Raw genomic sequence first — 6,000 nt, forward strand, 5'->3', positions numbered from 1 at the left:
GTATATTGCCTGAAAGGTAGTGTAAAAGTGCCTTTGTTTCCTTGGGAGTCATTTTGCTGGATTTCAGAACTGTCATTTTTAGTTATTTACCTGACCACAATATCTCTGACTATAACATAAATGCAGTATATAATTATGCCTTTGAAAAGGGTTTTTTTTTTGTTTTTTTTTTTTTAACTTCTTGGCCCACAGTGGTTTTTTTGGAGCTGTTACAACCTATCTGTTAAACATAAGGATTAACAGCATGGAACCCAAACCTGATTCAGAGAATTATTTAAATGTGAAGACTGTTTCCCAGGTAAACAACAGCTGCTTTGGAATCATTACAGCTGAAGTGGTCAATGAATAATTTACTTTTATATTTAACTGTAACAGATGAATATTTCAGGGTTACCAAAGTAGGAAATATTTCTTGTCGCTAGTTTATCTAGCTGTTAATATTTTAAAGAGAATACTATAAATAGATACAAGGATATGAAGTTGCAGTTTCATTGGGAGACAATGATTAACGGTGGGCAAAATCAAAATGATCAGAGTATAAATTTGGTTTCAGTAAACAGCCCTAAAATCTATTAACTTATCAAAATCTTGTGCAAAATGTATTATGCCTTTGAACTTGGGAAGGGAATCTTGCAAGAGCAACTTTTTCTCTTGAGATTTTCTTTTAAAATTTATATTCATTACTTAATAAGAGGTTGTTCCTGCATTTTTGGCATTGTAGTGGGTTCTGGCATTTTATTCTGAATATGGTACCTAGACAGAAAACCAGGAAATGCAAAGATATAAAATTTTAAATTCTGCCTATGGTACCTAGACAGAACCAGGAAATGCAAAGATATAAATTTTTAAGATTATTTTTCAATTGAAAATAATCTTTTGTTATTACAAACACAGTAAATGTATATCGTAGAAAGTAAACACACACACACACACACACACACACACACACACACACCCCAATAAGCAAAAAAAAAAAAAAAATATATATATATATATATATATATATATATACACACATATATAAACAAGAATATAGGCCAAGTGCTGTGACTCACATCTGTAATTTTAGCACTTTGGGAGGCCAAGGCGGGAGGATAATGAGGTCAGGAGATCGAGACCAGCCTGGCCAACATGGTAAAACCCCATCTCTACTAAAAATACAAAAATTAGCTGGGCATTGTGGCAGGTGCCTGTAATCCCAGCTACTCGGGAGACTGAGGCAGGGAGGCAGAGGCTGCAGTGAGACGAGATTGCGCCACTGCACCCCTGTCTGGACAACAGAGCAAGACTGTCTCAAAAAAAAAAAAAAGAAAAACAAGTATATAAACTCCTTTTTATTTCCCAGGGATGATTCCTTCCAACGCTTTACTATCTATTCTCCCAGATCCCTTTCCAATTATGCATATATGTATTTTTTTCTGAGAATAAGATCACACTTTACTTGCTATTTTGCCACTTGATTTTTTTGAAACAGAGTCTTGCTCTGTCACCCAGGCTGGAGTGCAGTGGTGCAGTCTTGGCTCACTGCAACCTCCATCTCCCAGGTTCAAGTGATTCTTCTGCCTCAGCCTCCCGAGTAGCTGGGACTACAGGCATAGGCCAACATATCCAGTAAAAATACACTTTTGTATTTTTAGCAGAGGCAGGGTTTCACCATGCTGGCCAGACTGGTCTCCAACTCCTGACCTCAAATGATCCACTTGCCTCGGCCACCCAAAGTGCTGGGATCACAGGCATGAACCGGTGTGCCCGAATTTTGCTACCTGCCTTTTAAAGTGAAGAATATCTGCTATTTAAATGCATTTTCGTCTTTACTAATATCCAGTCCACAATCACATTTTTCCCAATTGTTTACAGGTGCTTTTAAAAACACATTAAAAATTCTAAATTAAAAAAAATTCATCAAAAAATTAAATATCAAGTATTGATAACTAGGATGTTATTTTAAATATTCACTTGATTTGATTTGGGGATTTATTTCACACAAGCTCTTTGGTAGGCCTCAGAGTTGGTATTGATAATTATGTGATCAGTCTGTCCCATAGATTGATTCGGATCATGGCTATAGAGTTACCAAAATCACAAATGAACTACTTGGGTTCTGGTGAATCCATGGACTGAAAGGAAATATTCTGTCAATAAGTTTCTAATGGAAATGAAAAAAATATATAATGGGAGGAATGTAATAATACTTGTATTTGTGGCATTTTACTTTCTTTCAAATACTTCATACAACATGTGAATAGGGTTCACCTTAGGAGCAAGTTAGGACCTTTGTAATGGGTCTAGGTAATTGCTGGCCATTAGAGTGGATCCCATAAATGAGTTTTGAGTTTTGTCCTCCAAATAATATCCATGTCAGCCAAGAGTTTCAATTCTTCCAAAAGAGCCACAATTAGTTCAAGAGAGAAACATTCTTTTTCCGGCAACTCATCAATTGACATTTAGAGGAAAGGATTTAGAAGGCTAAAAATATGGCCCATTGCTTAAGACACAGAAATTTCATTGGTAAGAAACAAATTTCTTGAACAGCAGTACTATTACATTCAGATAAATGTACCTAATTTATTTTTGCCTCCCTACTCAAGTTTTTAAATATAAAAGTAATCTAAACCTATACATTGCATAAAATTTAACAAATATAGAGAAAAGACAAATCACCATTTACCTTCCTAACCAAACAATCATTAGCATTTTGCTGTGGTTCCCCTAGTTTTTTCTATGCAGATGCCATAGTTACTATCTCATATATATATTGAGATATATATGTTTATACATATTTGCTTATACATAGGTACATATGTCCATATGTATATACATATATGTAACCATATATGTACACGTATACATACACACATATAATTCCTTATATATGACACGTACTTCATGTACATAAACGTATATGCTTGCTTTAGTAAAGGATTTTCTCAGATTGCTATAGTCTGTCTAATCAGCATTTTGTAATTGTTACATCCTGTTTTATTGCGGTATTCAATAATTTGTTCTTTCATTTTTCTCTTGATGGAAATTTATCTCGTTTCTATTTAGGACCCAGTGTCTACTGGCCCACCCACTGACTGGGACTGAGATGCTTCGCGGAGCTTCCTTCCTTCTCTTCTCCACCCATTCTCAGGGCATATCTCCAGGATTTACATTCTGGAACATTTCCTTGGGGGGCCTGATCTCAGGGGTCAAGCTTCGTTTTGGCTTGCTTTCTTGGCTCTACCTTGATGTACTTGACATCTTGAACTTTTTCTTCTTGTAAGTGCCTTGCCAGGAATTTGGACTTAAAATCTCCTTTCTTCTTGGCTTCTTCCTAACCCTGTCTGCCTCTTCCCAGCTAGTCCTGGGTTTATAGATCTGTGCTTGGGCCAGAGTGCTAGGCCTTAGTTCACCATTGGATGGAAGGAAAAGGTCACTAGATCTCTCGTGTTTGCCTATAAATAACACTGGGATGAACTTTTTTTGATAAGATTTCCTTCATATATTATTTTCTTAGAATAGAATCCCAGAAATGGAACTACTGAATGTGATTATTTTTAAGTCTGTTAATATTTATAGCTGACTGAATATAGCTAATATTTATTAACCATTTCTGAGACATTATCTCATTTAATTCTCACAACAGTCCTATACTGTTCCTATTGTGGATAAGGAAATAGAGGGCTGAACATGGTAGCTAATGTTTGTAATCCCAGCACTTTGGGAGGCAAAGGTGGCAGGATCACTTGAGTCCAGAAGTTTAAGACCAGCCTGAGCAACATTGGGAGACATCATCTCTACAAAATAAAAAATATTAGCTAGGTGTGGTTGTGCAACCTTGTGGTCCTGGCAACCCAGGAAGCTGAGGTGGGAGAATCGCTTGGGCCCAGGAAGTCAAGGCTGCAGTGAGCCATGATCATGTCACCGCACTTCAAACTGGGCGACAGAATGGGACCCTGTCTCAAAAAAAAAAAAAAAAAAAAGAATAGAAAAAACGGGGATTTGTGCAATACTACAATTCATTATTTTGGGCATCAGCATTGTTCATTCTAATTTAAAAGGTGTCAATAGAGCTTTGTTGATATGTTTATTTTTGGGGGGCAGAGAGTATGGTAACAGGAAAGATTGATTAAATAATTGTCTTTCTTTTAAAAAACTATTGTGATTTTTTTGTTTCTGGCAGCCCAGGCTGGAGTGCAGTGGTGTGATCTTGACTTGCTGCAACCTCCGCCTCCCAGGGTCAAGCAATTCTCCTGCCTCAGCCTCCCCAGTAGCTGGTACTACAGGCACCCACCACCATGCCTGGCTAGTTTTTGTATTTTTAGTAAAGATGGGGTTTCACTATGTTGGCCAGGCTGATCTCGAACTCCTGACCTCATGATCTGCCTGCCTCGGCCTCCCAAAGTGCTGGGATTACAGGTGTGAGCCACTGCGCCCTGCCAATTTTCAGATTTATAACCAAAATCAGTTTAATACTAAAGGATAAACAGTAGGGCTCATTGTGGACTCAATCATTCAATATTTCAGCCCCTACCTGTTGGGTAGCACTGTGTTAGGAGCTGTGTGGATGCTGCAGTAGAACAAAGCTTCATCATGGGAGGTGCTCTGCTTTGTTCAGTGCTGAATTTCCAGAGCCAGACAGTGCTTGGCATGCAGTGAGCATTCAGGAAATCGTTTCAGAATGAATGAAAATACAGTCATGCACTGTTTTTACCAGTTAGGATTAGTTCAGCTGTGGGTGGCAGAAACCCCCAAATTACAATGGCTTAAACCGGATGTAAGTTTGTTTTTCTTGTGAAATAAATCTAGAAAAAAGCAGTCCTGACAGTTAGGGAAGGTTCCTAATATCACCAGGGCCCAGTTTCCTCCTGTCTTACTGCTCTGGATTTCTTGGCATATGATCTTCACTACAGGGTCTCAGCTAATTGCTTGAGCTCCAGCCATCACACCAATATTTCCAAGGAAAAGAAGAAAAGAAGAGCATAGTTCTTGTTTTTCACAGCATTTCCTGGAGTTTGCATACAACTCTTTTACTTACGTCTCATTGGCCAGAACTTAGTCACATTGTCACATCTAGCTGCAGCAAGGTTAAGAAATGTGAACTTTATTCTGGGTGGCCACGTGTCCCAAGTAAAATCAGGAGTTCTGTTTCTCTGGACGAAGGGAAGAATGTATTTTGGGAACAACTTGCAGCATCTCTTGATAATGAGCTTAAATCTTAGAAGGTGAAATTATACACACATTAAATTTTAAGTAACCATATAAAACTGTATATTACTGAAATCAAACAGGTAGTACAGGTGATTGGAAGCACAGAGAGAGAAGATCCTTACAAAATATTAGTTGACTAACTGCAGGAATATAGTGACAGGCAGCATCATAGTTGAGGGGGTGAACCAGTTACATGGAGAGTGGTGGGGAGAATTGGGGTCCAGTCCAAGAGTTGCAGATGTTTTATATTAGGTAGAGGTGGTAAAAATACAAAAAAAAAAGTTCACAGTGATTAAGAATAAAATTCAATCTGCTTTTGATCATCAAGAAAAGATGGTAGTAATAGTTTTAAAATAGGCATATTTTATTTAAAAAGACTTTACCACTTTTTAAAGACATGGCTTTAAAGCCATATTACTTAGATTTTCCCCCGCAAGCATCCTGGGTTTCTGCTGTGTTTAATCAGTGGTTCACCAAGGCTGTAGTTTTCTTTATAAGGCTCTTCTATTCCCTTGCAGGACACAGAGCACTCAAGGAACTCCTGTGGGCAATGGAGGTTTCCCTTAGAGTTGGGAAACTATAGTGCCCCTGTGCTATAACTGCTGTCTCAAAAACCCATAATGTTAAAAAGGGAGGAGTGAAAATTTGGTTCACATATTTACAGGCTGAATTTCTTTCTCTTAACTTACTAGTTTAAAAATTATACATAGAGTATACATTCACTAAATAATTAGAAAATAAAAGTAAACATAAAGAAAATATAACCTGTAATTCCAGTCTCCAGAGATGACCTCTGTTAATATTTTG

The sequence above is a fragment of the Sapajus apella genome, unplaced genomic scaffold (assembly GCF_009761245.1).
Source record: "Sapajus apella isolate SASKATOON/1434 unplaced genomic scaffold, GSC_monkey_1.0 scaffold74, whole genome shotgun sequence".
Lineage (NCBI taxonomy): Eukaryota > Metazoa > Chordata > Mammalia > Primates > Cebidae > Sapajus > Sapajus apella.